This window comes from Coffea arabica, chromosome 6e (assembly GCF_036785885.1).
Source record: "Coffea arabica cultivar ET-39 chromosome 6e, Coffea Arabica ET-39 HiFi, whole genome shotgun sequence".
NCBI lineage: Eukaryota > Viridiplantae > Streptophyta > Magnoliopsida > Gentianales > Rubiaceae > Coffea > Coffea arabica.
In genome coordinates this window covers 53512579-53533512 of record NC_092321.1, presented here as the reverse complement: position 1 = coordinate 53533512, position 20934 = coordinate 53512579, and positions in this window count along the sequence as shown.

Here is a 20934-nt window from a genome sequence, read left to right as displayed (position 1 = left end):
ATGCATATATTATTTGGATAACTGCTAAATCGCTCATTCGAAATAAGTGATGCCTTTTTTTTAAATCTAAACCTGACCCCTCCTCAAAATAATTGAAAGCTCAGTAAATGCTTGTAATTTACAAGTCAAGAATGTGGCGACCCCACTTCCCCCTAAGGCGAACCAGAGAGTTGGCGGGCCGTCTGCCTAGCTCTCGCCAGGACTCACACAAGCAAACTATCCAAACCCTTCCGAAGAATAACCTAAACTATTACAACACCGTTTCCTTCCAAATAGACTGATGACTAAAACCACATTAATTTCAGAGATAACAGCATTTTTAAGATAGCCAATCGTCGACTCTTAAATACCTTACGCGTTACAAACCAGACAACAAAACATACAATCCAAATACATTAGTACAAGCCAGATAACAATTCCAGGGTTCACACTTTTCTAGCTTCAAGCGGCAATCCAAAATAAAAGATACAATGTTTAACTCAAACTACATGCATAAAAGTGAAATTAGATTTCAAGTCTTGCTCAAGTGCCAGAACCTGTCAAGGAAAACAAAATAACGTGGGGTGGGCTAAAGTTCAGTGGTGCCCCAAAACATGCAATCACATAAAACAAATAGCAAGTATTAACTTCAATCCAAATAAACAATTAGGAAAACGTTTAACAGCACAAGATAGGATACAGGGGCTCTCATGAGCCATTTCTCCACGAACTTGATCAAAATTTTCCGTAGTCGACCCTCCGTCAACTTTCACTACCTAAGGTCCATGTAGATCTTTTTATTTTTCTTAACTCCAGCCACCAATCATACCCCTTTACCGGGCCCGCACGACAAACACGAGAGTGATAATACTCGAGTATACCTTAGGGACTGGTCGAGAAATTCATCCAACGACGTTACGTCCAACAAGAGATTAGGGACTAGTAGAGGAATTCATCCAACGACGTTACGTCCAACAAGAGATTAGGGACTAGTCGAGGAATTCATCCAAGATTACCAGGTCAGGGTAAGAGTCCTTTTCACCGTTAAGGTGTAGTACACTCCCCTGCCTAGTGATTAACAAGTGCAAGCAAGTATTCATGAAAACATTTCAAGCAAGTCACCACTCGAACGGCTAGTGTGATAAAGTACACACTGCTCACTTCGATGGATCAGAAACCATTTTTCCAAATATCACATATCAAGTCAAGAAAGTGCTTTAATCAAGTAAGCATAGAACAAGCAGGGACACTCACCAAGAGTGAAGTCACAGATCAAGCTGGGAATCGAAATCCGCATCCTCGCTAAATCCTAGAAAACCAAGTTTTAAGAACTATAAGTCTTCTATTCAAGTTCTAGGTTTATAAATATAAAAGATTCTCTAGTATATAAATAGTTTATTTTCTCGAAATAATTCGACAATCCACTTAAGATTAAAACTAGTAAAAGTAGAAAAATATTCCACGTAGGTTCTTTAGAAATATATTTTTTTTTCTTTCTAAAAGTGCAACTAGGTCTACGTTACATGAGGTGAGTTTTCTTGCCAAACAAGCTTTCTAAAACCACTGGTCGGGACAATTTTTAAGGAAATCTGAAGTTTAGAACTAGTGTAATCATTATCTAAAAATAATACGTCTAGTTTAAGCTAAAGAGAGAAATAATTACCCTGCAATGTTTTACAATTCCCGACTCTTGAATTTCTAATACTATCATATTATACCAGATTTTGTAGCTCAATACTGAGCCGAATATATTCACGTAGTTTGATTAAAAAAAAACTCAAGTTCGCAGGACCTAAACGGACTTCACGATTTCGATCCATAGGCACATTATATTCCAGGTTTGCCAATATAGCAAAATCACTTTTCAATCAATATCACTAGGGCTTCGTCAATCATTAGCCCTGTTTTTTAACAAGTCCAATTCTAATCAAGATTTAACTCTTGCAAAAATTACTCGAATGGCCAAGAGCTTCATCAATCATTAGCTCTTAGCGTCTAACAATCAATTCTCACAGCAAGTTAACCAAAAATTCAAATGTTTAAAATTACTAACATGCACGTAACCACAAAGACACGATTTGCAACCATGTTTTATCCAAGATTGGAACCAGAATCTCATTGTTCATAGACGGTTACCAATTAGACATTCTCTAGAAATTTTTATTCCAAAATATCCTTTCCAATGCCAAGGATTCCATCTCCATATTTTAGCCGTAAAAATACATTGTCACCCCAAAATTCACATGCATGATCCTCTTAATAGATTATAAGATAGAATCAACAATAGTGTGATATTCTACAGTAAATCAAACTTTAATATGAAAATTTGGAACTCAAGATTAGCAAAAGAAATCTGGAAAAATTCTTTCTTCTTCCTCTCTTGGCTAAGCTGAAAAATTCCAGCACTTGCTTCAACATTTCCAACCAGATTATCAACCGTATCAAGGTTTTCACATCTTCACAGCTTACCAAGCTTAAACACATATTTCTCATGCATTTCTACACATCATTTGCCAAAGAAAATTCCAAAAACAAACAGAAAAAAAAAATTCCCGTTCAACCTCTCAGCTACCAGAAATTTCCAGCACTTAGTTGATCATAAATCCAATTTTTCCCTCAGCTAAAATATGGTATTAGGTTCTAAATTCTGACATGCAATTACTTAGCTAGTCACTTAACATTTTTGATTAAAAATCAGATTCGGTCAGCAACAGAAATCATCCAAATTTCTAGAAATTGGTTCAGCTAGCCTCGGATGAGGTTGCATGCATCGGATTTCTGTTTCATTATTCCTTTTCTTGCTTAACCGAGCTATTGAGCTGCATGCAAAGCTTAAACACTTAGTTTCTAGTTAGTTAATCATAGTTGTAAGCTCAGAACGTCACAATTAAACCAGGTAAAACGACATTATTCTAGATTAAGCTCAACCGAGCTCGGATGACTTGCATGCGTCAATTTACTGCTTTGTATTATTATTATTATTATTTATTATTTATTTTTTTTAGCCGGATTGATTAACCTCATGCAAGACTTAATTATCTTGTTCTTAATTAGGTAATCACATTTGTTAGCTCAGGTTGTTACAAATAAGCAGATTAAGGACTGCATTTCCTAATCAAGCTGTCGGCCGACCCATTTCTCTTCCAAGTCAGATTTTTCTCATGATTCAGTTTCATCATCCAAATGCACAGCTCAACATGCATGTCCATAGATGGCTCAATCTATCACTAATCAACTTATTCTAGCTCAGGAATTACCTCACAGTGAAGCTTATTCACGCGACAGAAAGTTGATGTTTCTCCCCCCTCGGTTCGCACGCGACTGGATGTGGTGTTCCTGGTTGCAGTGGTTGCGGCTGTGATGGTGCTGGGGTTTGAGGATGTTTACAGCTGGTGGAGGTTGAATAAAAGGGTGAAGAATGAAACGGTCAGAGGGTGAAGTAGGCTCGGCTCTCACGGACAGAACAGCAAAGCTACAGCTCGCGGTTTCCTTTCTTGCTCTAGCTTCTGATCCGAAAGGAAATGGAAGCTCTCTCTCTCTCCTCACTTGGTCGATGATCACGAGGTGAGGGAGGTTCTTGTGGTTGAGGTGAGATGGTGGAGAGCAAATGGTGCACGGTTGGGAGGAGGTTGAGTGTTGGAGTGTAGAAGATTGCATTCGGCCGAGGAGTGTTTGTGTTATAAAGAGTTGTTCGAGAGAGTGTTTGAGTTTGCATGGAAGTTTCTCTTTTTTTTTTCTTAAGAATTCTAAGAATACTTGTACCGATATTGCCTAAATTTATCGACTTCATCTTATACTAAGGTTCCTATTAACACCTTGACATTTTTAACAATTAAAGCTAACTATCGGCATTCAACGAATTTATTTTAAGGCAATAAAATTATCTAACTTAAAGAATGTTAATTTAGCATAACAAAACCAAATAATTTAATGTTTAACACATTTATAGTATTTATTGCATAAAATTATCTTTACACTCTTATTTAAAAACAAGTAGTTATAAGGCTAGAGTTTATTAAAGAATTAAAAATGCAAATGAAATATGCATCGATATTTATATATATTTGAAGGTTCTCACAAAGAACTCGAGGCACATGTATATTGTTACAGGGCACTAGGAGTGTGGACTGCAAAGTATTGAAACCTTTGTGCGTGCGCCCACGCACAGAGGGTATTGCAGCCAAAACAAAACATAATTCATGAAACTAAAGGGGTAAACACAGAAACTGATGCCGTCTACCCAATTTTGGGAAGAATATTTCTCTAAAGACATCAAAATGAGCAGATCTCTTTAATGTAGAAATAGAGAGCATAAATCGAGAGCAATAGCTTCAGAAAGTACACCTGAATGCAACATTATGTTTTAGCCGATGCTAAGTTAATTATTGTTATTGCTCTAAAAATTAGATAGAGAAATGCGAGGTTAGAGACCATGAGCTTGGATAAAAAAATAAAAGAAAAAGAAAAAGAAAAGAAATGCATGAGCTTGGTCAAAAAATAAAAGGTGATCGACCTCGCATTTGATGAATGTGAGGTTTCCTGACCTCGCATTTGGCAAAAGCGAGGTATGAAACATTTCTTTTTTTTTTTTAAATCTGAAATTTGGTGCAACATCGCATTTATCGAATGCGAATTTGCTCGGTTCGCATTTCACAAATGCGAAGACTTCTTTGCAGAATACTACACTCAAAATGCCCCTTTTGTAGAAAATTTTTAAAATTCACCATCAACTTGGAAATTTCTCTAGGAGTGTAGGTTGATGAGGAGAAAGAAACTGGCAAGGAGGCGATGAAGAATTTCTATAGCAAGTCAAACTCTTTTTCAACCTTCTTTTCATTTCTTTTTTGGGAAAATTGTTTAAAATATCTTACATCTTGTCAAATGAATTTTTTTCATCTTTCACTTTTAAAATATTAACATTACATCCCTTATAAATTCAAGTTGAGAAATTTGGTCCCAACCTAATTTTCCAACCACTTTTTAGTATAAAATTAGCACATGACCCATATGCAGTCATTTGTTATATGCAAAATGTTAGATCCTATAAATCAATATGGATTGGGTAAGATTTCCCTTTTTTAGTGACAAAAATAAATAAAAATTAAATAAGATTCCACTTTTTCAGGAGAAAAAATGAATATGTTTTGGGCCATGTTTTACTTTTTATGTGCAAAAAATGAATATGAATGGAGTTATTTGTTTAACTACAAATGGGATCAAACCTTTTCGTCTCTAAAAAAATCACCATATGTAGATCATGTGATAGATTCAAGGTAAAAAAAATATTCGATAACCTAAATTGGGACCAAATTTACTTACTTGATTTTGTAAGAGACATAAAAATGAATGATCTAAAAATTCATTTGGTCTGAAATTTACTAGATATGGTCACGACTAGAAGTGTGATCTGGCCTCGGCCAGAACTGACGTTGTGACCAAATCTGGTCTTAACTGCTAAGGAAGGGGGGGTTCTAGGGTAGCAGGGGAAGGGAGGGGAGAGGAGAGAAGGAGGGAGGAGGAAGAGGGTGGAGAAAGAAGAAGGAAGGAGGGAAAGGGAGAAGAGAGGAGGATAAAGGGGCTGGTAAAGGTGGGGGCGATTTTTTTTTTTTTATAAAAAATATCTCAACAATATTTAAACTTCTAAAAACATTTCAATAAATAATAGTAAAAACAATTTTATATATACTATTATAGAAAAATTTATGAAATCAGGTTGAAAAGTACCTAATTCATACGGAGTCATAGATATGTTATTTGATAGAGTTAAAATCAAAAGATGAAGTTGGGATTAATAGTTTCCGCTTATAGAGGATTAAGACACAGTAGTGGCGGCCGTGGCGATGTGGTTTAGAGGTAATAGTAGTGGTGGCGGTGGCTAGGTTAAGATGTATTATGGTGGTGCTGGTGGCTAGATTTAGGAGTTAAATTCTTGATCTCATACTTATCTGGAATTAGGAGACAGCGGCAGTAGAGGTAGTATGTTTAAAAGGTGAAGGTAATGTAAAGGTGGCTCCAATGGTTCTATATTAGAGAAACTAATCCGAGCAGACATCCTATCCTAAAAGTGCATCTCATTGTGATTGCTGCCAAAATCACCAGCAAAAGGTAAATTTGGACATCTTATGTTATCAATTGTGTGAGATTAATGAGAAGAAGACTTTGCCATCAACACATCTATGATTCATGACAAAATGGATGTCATCCAACAGTTAAGATAGACTTGAAGTGAACTTGTTAAAAAAAAAAACAAATAAAGACTTGAACTTGAAGTTTCTTGGATACGTAGATGAACACTGTCCAAGCAATTGGTCCAATGATAGCTTGTGAAGTGTGTGAGATTTGTTTTCAATTCCCTTTCTTTCTTTATGATCTTGGGCCAATATGGTGTTTTTAAGAACTTTATTTTTGTTATTTTAAACATTGATAAGAATGAGGCTTTTCTACAATCATTTATTTCTCTCTAGAACTCTTTTCTCCTCCTTCTCTATAAAGGTTTTCCAGTCAATATCTCCTTCATCCTTCCCATGGAAGAGAAACCAAATCTAGTTTTTTCCCATAGGAGGGAGTTTTCACTCTAATTTTTAGTTTCTCTTGAATTCTTGCCTAGGATTTCATAGTGAGAGATTCTTTTCTTATAGAATCTCTTAGTGAGAATTTTTTTCTCTTCTAGATCGTTCAAGTGAGAGTTTTATTATCACCTCAGTTTTTTTTATTATGACAGTTTTTTTTATCTTTTGTCCTTTTTTGTGAAATTTGAGATTTTGTAGGTCTAAAATTTAGTTTCTTAGATTTACAATTTAACTACTATTATTAGATCTAAATTTTTCTTTAGAATTGAACCATTTTTAATCAGATCTGACTGTTGAAAGACATGCACAAAGATATTGAGCTACAATGTTTCATTCAGATCGAAGATATGTAGAAGCATCAATGTTAACTTTTCTTGTATTAATTTTTTTCAATATGTTATATCTATTAATTTCAGACCTATATGTATTTGTGTCATCTTTGGTATCATGTTTGTTTGATATATTTTTTGCCATTAGTATGGATTTATTAAATGAATGATCTTTTCCATATAAAAGAAAACTTTATTTTGTTCTTAGGTGTGGTGGTTTGGATTTGGGAAACATATGATTTAAGAAGAAAACAACAGACAACAACAAGATTCAGAGGATTTTCTAAAAAAGCTGCCTTTTTGGGTATTTTTTGAAAGTTTGGTAAATGATTGAAGGTAAACTAGTCACGTCAGTCTTTTCTTAACTTGATGTTAAATAGTGCCAAAATTCAAAAGTTGAAGGTGCTAATTGCTAAAATTCAAAGTTGAGGGTCCAAATCCGATTTGAACACAGTTGAAGAGTGTAAAGTGCATTTAACTCTTTTTTTTCTGAATACACTCAGCTTTTTTGTATTCCTCTTTAGTTTACAAAAACAGTGCCACTAAAAGTTTCTAAAATCCATGACTAAACATTTTTGTTCTAATCCAAAATTTCTTTCTTTCTTTCGCATATTCAAAGTTGTCGCCTTCAAAAATTCCTTCAATCTTTCCTTTATTATGAAACAATTAAAGATATGGATGTCCATTTATATTCTTGAGAAGATTGATTCATGAATCCTTTACAGGATTCATTGGTACATTGGATGAATCTTTTCGTCGTTTGTTAATTCATTAATGGAGCTATTCTATTCATGCATAAGTGTATAATTGGATTCATGTATTTTTTATTTTGTATTACCTATATGTAGAGTTATCCTAACCTCTCTTATAACAACTCTTGATCAGTTGAAATAATAAGAAAATAGTTCATTCTCTCTCTACTTCTTACTCTACTATTTCAATCCCTATTTTAGTAATTTATTTTATTAGTTTCACAATACGTTATCAGCATGAGACTCTATTCCTGAACCAAGTTGAAATATGAGATTCAACCACTAGAGTAATCAAGTGTGAGTCCAAACTTTGGGTTAACTGTTGGCACATGTTGATATTCTTGGTTAAATTTTTGAGGTAATAGTTTTCTTCTTTAGTCTATTCTATCTTCACGGCTGATCTTACAAAACAAGGGCTCGTACCTCTTGATATAATTGAAAAAACAATAGTTATCATGGACATTGGATGTTGAAATTCATCTTGAGGCAATAAGTCTTGAAAATACTATTATTGAAAATAGTGAAACCTCAAACCAAGACCATGCCAAGGCTATTATATTCCTTCATCATCATTTAGATGAAGGATTAAAAATACAAAATCTCACTTTCAAAGATCCAGTTGTCCTTTGAAAAAGATTTGAAAGAAAGATTCGACCACCTAAAATTGATCCCAAAAGTCCGGTATGATTGGTTTCTCTTACGACTACATGATTTTAAATCTGTTAATGAATATAATTCAGTCATGTTCATGTCCAAAATTAATTCTCAATTAATATTATGTAGTGAAAAGGTTACTGATAAAGATATGCTAGAGAAAATATTTTCTACTTTTCATGTCTCTAACATGCTCCTGTAGCAACAATATCGAGAGAAGGAATTTAAGAAATATTCTGAATTTATTGCATGTCTTCTTTTGACTGAACAAAATAATAAATTATTACTGAAAAATCATGAATTCTGACCAACTGGTGCTAGTCTATTTTTTGAAGCAAATACGACTCAATCTCAAAATTCTGATCGTGAACATGACCGTGAAAATAGCTGTGATATAAATCGAGACTGTGGCCGTGGTCATGGCAAATTTGTGCCTCATAACAATTATACCGTGGAAAGCAACAAAATATCCCCTAGAAGATAATAATAATGATCAGAAAATGGAGAAAAGAAATATTATAAAGAAAAATGCTATTAGTGTGGTATGGAATGTCATTGGTCTCGTACCTATCGTACGACTGATCATCTTATTGATTTCTATCAAGCATCATTGAAAAACAAAGACAAAAATATCGAAACAAATTTCATTGATCAAAAGAATGATTATGATGATGATATTAATGCTGATATGACATACATTGATATAGCTGATTTTTTTGAGCATCCTCAAGATGCTAAATGATTATGTGACAAATACCCTATATTTTTAGATATTTTATTGGTATTTTGTATCTTTTTATGAAATTTGCTTTCAATTCGATATTTATTTTTGTATCTTTTATTAATATTTACTTGTAATTTCTTTTGTCGTCTCTTCGTGAAGAAGAAATGGATGCTAAACACATGATTAATTAATGGTGATGATGACATTGTCTGATTGATAATGCTATTACGCATACTATATTTAAAAATAAAGAGTATTTTTTATTTGAAAATGGGAGAGACAAATGTCAATACAATATGTGATAGTGCAAAATTGATTAAAGACTTCGGAAGGGCCACTATATTTCTTCCTGAAGGGACTAAATTGTCATAAATAATACACTACTCTTCCCCAAGTCTCAAAAAAAATTATTAAGTTTTAGAGATATTCGCAAAAATAGATATCATATTGAGACAATGAATAAGACAAATGGTGAATTTTTATTAATTATAAGTACCATTTCTGGAAAGAAATATGTATTAGAAAAATTGCCTTCACTTGTTTCTGACTTATATTATATACAAATTAGTGCAGTTGAAATTCATCATCTAATAAATCAGAAGTCTACTCACTCCAATGATTTTATGATTTGGCATGATCATCTCGGACATTCTGGATCTATAATGATGAGGTGTATAATTGAGAATTCATATGGCCACTCATTGAAAAATCAAAGATATTAAAATCGAATGAATTCTCATGTTTTGCTTGCTTTCAAGAAAAATTAATTGTTAGACCATCACTAGTTAACGTTAGGACCGAATCTCCTACATTTCTAGAACAAATTTATGGTGATATATGTAGACCTGTAAATCCACCATGTGGACCATTTCGATATTTCATGATGTTAATTAATGTATCAACTAGATGGTCACATGTATGTTTATTATCTACTCGTAACCTGATGTTTTCAAGATTACTTGTTCAAATAATTAAGTTACGAGCACAATTTTCGTACTTTTCAATTAAGAGAATTCATCTAGATAATACTAGCGCATACTCATTATATGCTTTTGATGATTATTACATGTTCATTAGAATAACTGTTGAACATCCTGTAGTTTACATTCACACACAAAATGGTCTAACCGAATCATTTATTAGATGGATACAATTAATTGTTAGACTAATTATTGATGAGGTCTAAACTTCTTTTGTCTGCTTGGAGACATGTTATATTACATGCAGCAACACTTCTGGGGATTAGACTTGACGAACGTGGGGTATACATATAACAATTAGTTCATCCATAATCAAGTTTTACATTTATAACATTCTAAATACTCCACATGTGATTTTTCGCAAGTATACAAGTCGCTATTGAGTATAAGGTATTAAGGGTCGAACCCACAAGGAAGATTTTCAATTACCAATATTTTTCGAATTCTTTTATTATTTAGACTACTATAAGTGCAAGAAATTAAGTCTACACTATAAAAGTAACAAAAATACAATAGAAAACTCCTAAAGATATGAAATTTCTTACTAAATGACAATATCGGTTAAGTGAATGCTATTATCTTGGCTAGTTATAGTCTAATTTCCTAATGTATGTCAAACCTACTCTTGTAGTGAATCAACTATATTTATAGTTAAACCATACCTACTTTCGTGGTAATGAATTAACTACAAGTTCATTTCTTCTATGAAATTACATGGAACAAGTCACTTAACCTACAAAGGTGCTCCTTTACTCTCGTGAGTGAACTCCATAGCTTTATCACTTCCTTGAACAAGTGTTAAATTCCAATTCTCATTGCAAACTTAATACCATAAGATTATCACAATTAATAGCCAGTTAATCATGATTAAAAAAGCAAAAGTGATAAATAACTTGTTCAAAATAATATCACCAAATAACCAAGTATCACTAACAAGATATAGCAAGTTCATCCATAACTCTAGGCATAAACTTTAACTAAACATAATAAAACAACAAATCTAAACTTGTATTATAACTAAACATGAAATCCAATACAAGAGAGAAAATAGTATAAGAGATATCACCCTTGTCATATGAGTTCTAACTCTCCATCTTTGCTCTTCAAATTTTCATCCAAATCTAGCTATAAATACAAGAAAGATAAACTACACTACCTATATTATATTACTCTAACTAATGAATTAAAGAAATTCTAGTGAAAACTACATTTTTCGTGAGTTTTTCTAGCTTTCCAAAATTGTGAAAATGTCCTCCAAGGCTGCTATTTGTAGAGAATTCAAGAGCCAAAATGAGTTGTTTCTAATTGACATTTTTTACTCTTGAAACTCTCAAAAATTGCTTCTCAAAGTTTTCATATTCATCTGATCATTTCCAATCGGAGTCTTTGCAGAAAAAGTGATCAAAAAGGTTGTGTGAAAAGAACACAAGTTGCAAAGCAAGTTCCAACCAAAATCCACTAAAACACGGGTAGAAAACGCGGCCTGTGGCCACGTTTTGACCTCCCATTTTACTCTTTGCAGGTTTGCACTTTTTTGGGCAGAATTCTTCCTTGCTCTGTTTTTGGTCCAATTTCAACTGATATTTTCTTGATATTAGAAATTGAACTAACTCTTGTGAATGTTGTAGCTCTTTGAGTTAGCTTTATAATTCATCAAGATTCATCCAATTTGAAGTTTTGTGGACTGACAAATGATCAAAATACCCTCGACTAGTCAGAACCTCGTTTCAAGTTCAACTATGGAAAATGCACTTCTATATTTCGACTTTTTAACAAGGAAAATGACTCAATTGGATTTTGATCTCTTCATACCAAATGTAGATCTATCTCTTAGCTTCAAAATGATTTAAGAATCACCTCAATCCATTGCTTGTAACTCAAGATATAGCCAAAATACCACCAGGAGTCAAAACTGAAAAACTTGCATTTCTTCCTTTTAGTATTTTTCATTTCATGTCTTCTTTAAATCACTTCAAATCATCAATAATCATCAATAATCATCTAATTATCTTCTCAAATCACTCCAATTGATAATTGAATCATTAAACCTACAAAAACATGAAGTTTTCACTATTAAAATCCATAGAAATGCAAGTTTTACACTTTAAACTACAAAATGCATATTTTCACTAGAAACTTAGTTAATTAGCTATAGAAGTGACTAAAACACACCAAAACTAATTAATAAAACACACTTAAAACACGTAAAATATATATACTTATCATGTTCCTCTACACTTGAACCATTGCTTGTCCTCAAGCAATTAAGAATTTCAATCCCATAATGATCTAACATTTTTGAAAATAAACATATGTGCACAATTCAACTTCAATTTCTCAAAATAAGGTAAATGACCATTATGCAATCATTCAATTAAATTCAAGTACTCATAATATCAAGTAAAGGAGAGCCAATTATGCTATAATTGTAACTAGTTTAAGTCAATTTCTCATCCCTATCCAATTTTACAAACAAGTCATATGTTCAATAAAATGCTTCCTAAACTCATGATCATCTTCTTTTTCATATTCAAAGAGAAATTTATTCATATCTAAATATTACTCAAGTTGTGAAAGTGCTTTTTGACGCGAAAATCAACATTTTTAGATGAAAATTTCTGGTTATTCAACACTTCACATCCTCAAGTTGCATTGCATACTCTTAATTCAAGTACCGTTTTACGTGAAAGTTGACATTTGTAGATGAAGACTCTCGGTTACTAAGCACGAGAACTATTGGAGTAGAACAACTCTTATTCTTCTTTTTTTCTCCTTTTTTCTTTTTTCTTTTTTTTTTCAAAGTAAGACCCTCAAAGGCATAATTATGAGAAGAGTATTGCACTTATTGATCATATTTATCACTGAACTATGTAAAATCAAGTAAAGAGAAAAAATTTCATCAAACATGTAAAATGTAGTCATAGTTTTCTCCACTTTATAAGATATACTTTCCTATAAATGCACAAATTATAATCACATAATAGTCATTTCCAAGTTAATTGAGAAAAGAAGTTTTCAAATCACGTATATTTATCTCAAAAGTAGAAGGAATTTGAGTTACTAATGGCATGGAACTTGTTACCCCTTGGGTAAAATTGAAAAAAAAATTTAACTTTTTTGGGCAAATTTGCAAACCCAAGATTAACAACATTCAAGTGCAATTTATATTCCAAACATCAAGTCCAAACAATAAATACAAAAATACTACAAGTACCACACATTTCCTTCCCCATACTTAAAATACACATTGTCCTCAATGTGTAGGGAAAGAAAAACAACAAAAGATAGAAAGAAGTACTCCCCAGTGCAATGGCTGAGATCTAGAGCAACCATGATTCATGAACCTTTGCCAAAAGCCACAAACATCTATTAATACTGTCCAATGTAAAAAGAAAAAGTTAACTGCAAGTATACAAGTCAATTTAGAAGATTAGGGCAAATATCAGGTCGATCCCATATGAATCAACTTTTCAAGTACTAAGACCTTACTTACTCTATTATTCAGACTAATAATTAATTAAAGTAAGAGAAATGATAATTACTACTATCTAACTAGTCTTAACTAGATAACTTACAAGATAACAATGGAGAAATTCACTAAATACTTGAGTTTAGGGATGTAGATTTCACTTGTGGCATCAAAGATACAAATAAATAGATTTACCTCTTGTTACAACTCTTGTTTAACTAGGGATTCATTTCCAATATTACCAATTCTCATTCTCATGATGAAATGGCCTAAACTAGACTAGCTTTCCCTCTTCTCATGGTGAACAACTAGATCTACTCTTGTTTTCTTCATGAAATACAAGGTTAATCCACTTAAGTATATCCCTATTCTCATGAGTCTACTATTTAAACTCTATTTATGTTGCTCCATCATTATTACCAACTTTCATTGAATAATAACAACTCTAAACTTGTTATTGGTGATCAAGCAACAACAAATGATAAGCATGCATAAAAAGACAAGTTAATACAAGATGTAACAAGTGTAAATCATATTCACTTCATATCAAGTAGCCATAAGTTATATCTACTCCCTAGATCTAGGAACTTAGCTACTCATATGATAAATGACAAGAAAGAACATAGCTTCATTTCATGAATACTTATTGAATCACAAGTAAAAAGATAGATAAAGAAAGATTAGTCAAGAAGTGAAGAAGCTCCCAATGATCTTCTATTTCTTCAACAAAATGAGCTGTAAAATGAAGTCTCCAATTGTTCTCACTAAGTTCTAGCTAGAGAGAACAAAACAAGACTGAAGCTAAGTTCTAATGCTAAAATCTAATGAGAACCCTTCTAATGTCTTCATCTCTCTTTTTTATGATTTTTACATCTCTAGCGTTAAGAGAGTCAAAAAGTGTTTTTTTTAGACAAGGCATGTAACTCCTTTTTTCTTCCAAAAGGTCCCTTGAACATGTGCAACCGAAATCCTTGTCTGAAATAGGGTTGGAAAATAGTGTAAAAACAGAGTAAGTGACTGAGCAAGTTTCAGAATTCTGGCTACAATACGTGATTTCAACTCGCGTATTCACGAGGTCGCGTTTTCACTTTTGTGAATTTGGCACCATTTCAACTACTATTTTATTGATGATGAAGGCCAAACTTACTCTTGTGCAAAGCATGAAAATTTAAGTCTTTGAGTTAACTTTCCGATGTTTCAAAAATCATCCAATTTGGAGCTTTGTAAACTAAGAAATGACCAAAATACCCTCAACTAGTCAGGGCTCTGTTTAAGCTTTCGACCATGCAAATGCACTTCTATATTTTGACTTTTTGACAAAGACAACGACTGAACTGGATTTCAATGTCTTCTTACCAAATGTAGATATGTCTCTTAGTTTCAAAATGGTGTAAGAATCACCTCAATCCATTGTGCATAACTCAAGATATAGCCAAAATATCATAATGTGTCAAAATTGGAAAACTTGCATTTCTTCCTTTGATTATTTTGCACTTCATGTCTTTTTTTATCACTTCAAACCATCATCAATCATCCAATTATCTTCTTAATTCATACCATTTGATGATTGAATCATTAAACCTACAAAACATAAAGTTTTCACCATTAAAATCTATAAAAATGCAATTTTTACCACTTAAACCACAAAATGTATATTTTCACTAAAATCCTAGTTAATTAACTACAAAACTAAATAAAACACACCAAAACTAACTAATAAAACACACTTAAAACACGTATAATATGCACTTATCAAACTCTCCCACACTTGAACCATTGTTTGTCCTCAAGTAATAAGAAATACAAACCAACAATAATTCAAAATTTTTAAAATAAATATATGTGCACAATTCAACTTTATTTTCTCAAAAACAAGATAAATAACCATTTGCAATCAATCAACTATGCTCATATACTCGTAATATCAAGTAAAGAGGAGCCAATTATACCATAATTTTAACTAGTTCAAATCAATTTCTCATTCTTATCCAATTTCACAAACAAGTAACACTTATGGTCAATAAAATGCTTCCTAAACTCATGATCATCTTCTTATTCAACTTAAAGAGGAATTTATTTATATAATATATCTAAATATTACTCAAGTTGTGAAAGTGTCTTTTTACGCGAAAATCGACATCTTTAGATAAAGATCGCCGATTAGTCAACACTTCACATACTAAAGTTGTCTTGCATACTCTTAATTCATGTACCGTTTTACGTGAAATTCGCCATTTGTAGATGAAAACTCTCGGTTACTAAGCACAAGAACCATTGGAGTAGAACAACTCTTACTCCCTTTTTTTGTTTATTTTTTCTTTGCTTTGCTTTTCTTTACTTACTGTTTTTTAGAAGTGAAAATAATAATTAGTCTCTCAAAAGCATAATTATGAGAAGAGTATTGCAATTATTGACCATATTTATCACTTAACTTATAAAATCAAGTAAAGAGAAGAAATTTCATCAAATATGCAAAATATAGGTATAATTTTCTCCACTTTACAAGATATACTTTCCAATAAATGTACAAATTATAATCACATAATAGTTATTTCCAAGTTAAATGAGAAAAGAAGTTTTTAAGTCGCATATATTTAGCTCAACAGTAGAAGGAAATTGAATTACTAATGGTGTGGAATTTGTTGCGCTTTGGATAAAATTGAAAAAATTTGAAACCTTTCAGGACAATTTTATAATTTTGGCCAAGATTTTGAAAAAATTTTGATAGAGTTTTTCCTTAAAACTGGATTAAACTCCCTACCAACAAACCCAAGATTGACAAGATTCAAGTGCAATTCATATTCCAAATCACAAGTCCAAGTAATAAACACAAAAAATACATCACACATTTTCTCCCCCACACTTAAAAATATACATTGTCCTCCTCAATGTGTAGGGAAAGAAAAACAACAAAAGATAGAAAGAAGTACTCCCCAGTGCAATGGCTAAGATCCAGATCAACCATGAGTCACAAGCCTTCGCCAAAAGACACAACATCTACTAATACTAACCAAAAGATTAAATGTAAAAGGAAAAATGCAAGTTAAACTCCCTACAAACAAAAGGTGAAAAATGACAAGAAAACAAGGAAACAAAACCAAGAGCCATCCAAGGGTGCAGCTTTAATCATCGGCTTCATCTTCATCGCCATCATGAGGTAGAGGAATGCCTATATGATATTCAATTTGCTCCAAAAGCGTATCCATCCTTCCCAACCGATATTTGATGTCGTCTAAGCGACTAAAGAGCCCTGCCAATTTGATTGTTGCGATGGAGGAGGAGGAGGTGCAGCAGTAGAAGGTCCAACTTTCTTTCGGCCATGATGTGCCTTCTGTCTCCTTTCTCGAGTTGGTTAAGGGATGTTCTCCGTACCAATGCCCATATTACGAAGTAAAGAAACCGATAACTCGGTTTTAGACTTAACAAACACATGAGCTACTCCCTGCAAGTTAACGCCTTGATGCTCGAACACCAAAGAGAGAAGATAAGGAAATGCCAACTTGAAAGAAGTGATTCACTTCCTCGCCGTAGACCTTATGTAACTAATGATGATGTTCGACTTCATGTCGTATTTTTGGTAAGTTGAGTTTTCTACTTTAATCTTGCAGAAAGGACAATGCGACTTCTTGAATACGCGACTTCATGTCCCGTATTGAAGTCACGTTTTTCTGCTCAATTTTGTAGCCATCAAAACACGATTTCATGAATATGCAACTTTAATCTTGCAGAAATAAAAATGTGATTTAAGGAATACATGACTTAAAGTGGCGTTTTCCTAGGCTCCGCGTTTTCTTCTGCAAATTTGTAGAAATGTTAACTTTCTAAAATTGTACATGATACCCCAATTATTCAAAATGCATTCTAGATCATTATTTTGCCAAAATTATCATTGCATGTATATGTAAAGTGATCAAAACACGTATTTTACCCCTTTTTAACGAATCAAAAACACCTTTAATACAAATCGAGAGGTTGAGTTCCTTGATCAAATTTCGCCTATTCCGCCTCAAATGGCCATTTTTGCTTCCGTTTGCCGAACCTACAATACAAAAAAGAACAACTAAATTAAATACACACATTAGACACAAAATCATACCAAATTAACATATATAAGTCAAACATTGGATTGTCTCCCAACTAGCACTTTTGTTTATAATAGTTGGCTCGACTCAAAAGATTTGTCTCATTAAGTTGAAGAAGAATCACCCAAAGGACATATGAGTCCTTTGGGGACGATTTCACCCAACAAGTAGGATTTTAATATTTGTCCGTTGACCTTGAACCACTTATTTCTTACATTAACCACCTCAACGGCCCAATAAAGAAAAACTTGAATGACTTCAAATGGTCCAGACCATCCTGATTTGAGTTTTCCGAGAAACAATTTAAGGTGTGAATTGTATAAGAGAACTTTTTTTCCCACCTCAAATTGTTTAGATATAAGATATTTATCATGCCAATATTTGAATTTATCTTTATAAATCTTGATATTTTCATAAGCATGTAGCCAGCGTTCCTCAAGTTCACTCAATTTCAAGTAGTCTTCTTTCACCTGCAAGATTAAAATCCATATTAATTGCTTTAATAACCCAATATGCCTTACGTTCAATCTCTACAGGTAAAGGACAACATTTTCCATATATTAATCGATACGACGATATCCCCAAAGGTGTTTTAAATACCGTTTGATAAGCCCACAATGTGTTATCAAGTTTTCTTGCTCAATATTTTCTTGATTTGTTCACCGTTTTCTCCAAAATGAGCTTGATATTTCGATTGGTTAACTCCGCTTGTCCATTTGCTTGTGGATAATATGGAAGTGATGTCTTGTGCCTACAATCGTACTTAAACAACAAAGAATCAAGTTGCTTATTATAAAAGTGCTTTCCTTTGTCACTTACTATGGTTTTAGGGATACTGAATCTACTAAAAATGTTCTTCTTAAGGAACCAAAATATCACCTTAGTATCATTAGTAGGTGAAGCAATTGCCTCCACGTATTTAGAAATATAGTCTACGGTTACTAAGATGTACTTATTATTAAAAAAATTAGGAAATAGTCCCATAAAATTCATGCCCCACACATCAAATAACTCTACTTCTAAGAAAGTCGATAATGGCATTTTATTTTTTCTAGAGATATTTCTAATTTTTTGACAAGTATCACAGCTTTTAACATATTTCCTAGCATCTCGGTATATGGTAGGCCAATAAAATTTCGATTGTCACACCTTAGTTACGATTTTAGAAGTACTAAAATGACCACCCGTTTCTAAATTATGACAATGATAAAAAATATCACGTACTTCATCTTCGAAAATGCATCTACGAACCATACTATCGACACAATACTTAAAAGCAATGGTTCCTCTCAAAAATAACTTTTAACATCATTTAAAATTTCTTCTTTTGGTGAAAATTAAAACTCTATGGAAGTACTCCACTAACCAAATAATTAGCGAAATCTGCATACCATGGAAAATTGATAAAGCTAAGACAAATTCATCCAAAAAAGTCTCTTTAATTGGAATTTGATCATTTGCCGGGATATACTCCAGTCTTGAAAGGTAATCTGCTACAAGGTTCTCCGATCCCTTTTTATCCTTAATTTCAATATCAAATTCCTGCAATAAAAGAATCCACTGGATTAGATGATATTTTGCATCTTTCTTATGTAGTAAGTATTTAAGAGTTGAATGATCCGTATAGATGATACCTTTAAATCCTACTAGATAGGATCTAAATTTATGTAGAGCAAATATCACCGTCAATAACTCTTTTTCTATAGTTGCATAATTGAGTTGCACCTCATTTAGCAATTTGCTAGCATAATAGATAACATGCATCCTTCCTTCTTTCTTTTGCCTCAAAACTGCTTCAACCGCGTAGTCGCTTGCATCCCACATCAATTAAAAGGGTAGCGACCAATCTGATGAAGTTGTAATGGGTGCAGAAATCAATTCCTTCTTCAGCCTATCAAATCCAATTAAATACTCATTATTGAAATGAAAAGGGATATCTTTACATAGTAAATCACACAATGGCTTTGCTATCTTTAGAAAAATTCTTAATAAAATGTCTATAAAAACCCGCGTGTCCAAATAAGTTTCTTATCCCCATGACATTAGTTGGAGGTGGTATTCGCTCAATAACTTTTATTTTTGCTTTGTCCACCTCAATTTCTTTAAAGGAAATCTTGTGCCCTAGAACAATTCTTTCACAAACCATAAAGTAACATTTCTCCCAGTTTAGCACAAGATTTGTCTTCTCGCACCTTTGCAAGATTAAATCTAAATTATGAAAACAATGGTCAAAAGATGAAGCAAAGACAGAAAAATCATCCATAAAAATTTCTATAATTTTTTTTAATATAATAAAAAAATATGGCCATCATGCAATGTTGAAATGTAGCAGGAGTGTTGCATAGGCCAAACAACATCCTTCTAAAGGCAAAGGTGCCATAGGGACAAGTGAATGTGGTCTTTTCTTAATCTTCCGGAGCTATAGCTATTTGGTTATAACTTGAAAATTTATCAAGAAAACAATAAAATTCATAACCAACTATACGTTCTAATAATTGATCAAGAAAGGATAAAGAAAAGTGATCCTTTATAGTGACTGCATTCAATTTCTTATAATCAATGCATACTCTCCACCCAACCACAAGTCGTGATAGAATCATTTCATCATTCTTGTCCATTATTATTATTATTCCACCCTTTTTAGGGACAACATGAATGTGGCTAATCCAAATACTATCAAAGATGAGAAAGATTATACTTGCATCAAGCCATTTGAGAATTTCATTTCTTACCACCTCTTTCATATTTGGATTGAATCTCTTTTGCATTTTCACCACTGATTTGCAATTGTCATGTAACAAAATGCGATGCATACATATAGAGGGATTTATACCTTTTATATTCGAGATTGTCCACCCAATCGCCCTCTTGTACTTTTTTAGAATTCTTAACAACTTCATACATTGTTTCTTGTCTAAGTGAGCACTTACAATCACCGGTAGAGTGCTATTCTCTCCAAAAAATTCATACCTTAGATGGTCGGAAAGCGGTTTGCGCTCTAATTTTGCCGGTTCAATCTCTGAAGGTGGTGGGAGTCTTTTTCCTTGACTAAGTGTCTCATAAACATTACCTCTTTTATAAGATGTTTGAAAATCCAAGTACTTGGCCAATGCTTCCATTTCTTCATCCTTTCCTTCTTGCATTTCTACGCTTGTTAAACAAAATTCAAGAGGATCGAAATCAAGATTGACTCGACTCAACTCTTGGGCTAGCATTTCAATAATACTAATGGAACAAGTATGGTTGGTAAAAGAAAGGTGTTTTTCCATTTCATTGAACTTAAATATTACCTCTTCTTCACTTATCTGAAATTTGAGTTTGCCATTTTTGACATCAATAATAGTACCCGCAGTTGCTAAAAATGGTCTACCAAGAATAATTGACATAGACATATCT